Source organism: Benincasa hispida, chromosome 7 (assembly GCF_009727055.1).
Source record: "Benincasa hispida cultivar B227 chromosome 7, ASM972705v1, whole genome shotgun sequence".
NCBI classification, from domain to species: Eukaryota; Viridiplantae; Streptophyta; class Magnoliopsida; order Cucurbitales; family Cucurbitaceae; genus Benincasa; species Benincasa hispida.
The window spans coordinates 50,774,409-50,774,902 of record NC_052355.1 but is presented as its reverse complement, the minus strand read 5'-3'; positions in this window follow the sequence as shown (position 1 = coordinate 50,774,902).

Genomic DNA, 494 nt, shown 5'->3' with positions numbered 1-494 from the left:
CGTATTGGTGATATACAAGGATCATTGCCTTAAGTGATAACCTAAATGCGGTCCTGTAGTATAGAGGATAGGTGGGAGATATGCGTGATCCTGGTGACACTACGGATACGACCCACTTTGTAAGAGGTTTGCAAGTGTTTTGGTATAACTACACAGGATGTTGATCCCTGGACCATGTCAAGTGGAGAGGACGGGGAGCGAGGTATCCTGATACAACAGAGTTTTGTATAAGACCTTTGGACTATGAAGATGACTTAAGACTCTGTTATATAACGCCAAATTGTGCAAGGGCGGTTTTTTTATTAAGTTGGGTGAGAGTGGCCAGATTGCCACTCAAACATGCTACCTTTGTGGGGACTTGGTCTGATCTAAGGGAGCTGGGAACTCAACTCCACAATAATGGGATATTCACCAGTCCTTTCCCCAAAGCAGAGTACAGTAGAGAGATTGCTCCCTTGAAGGGCTGATTTCCGGGGCTTGAACATAGTGTACCA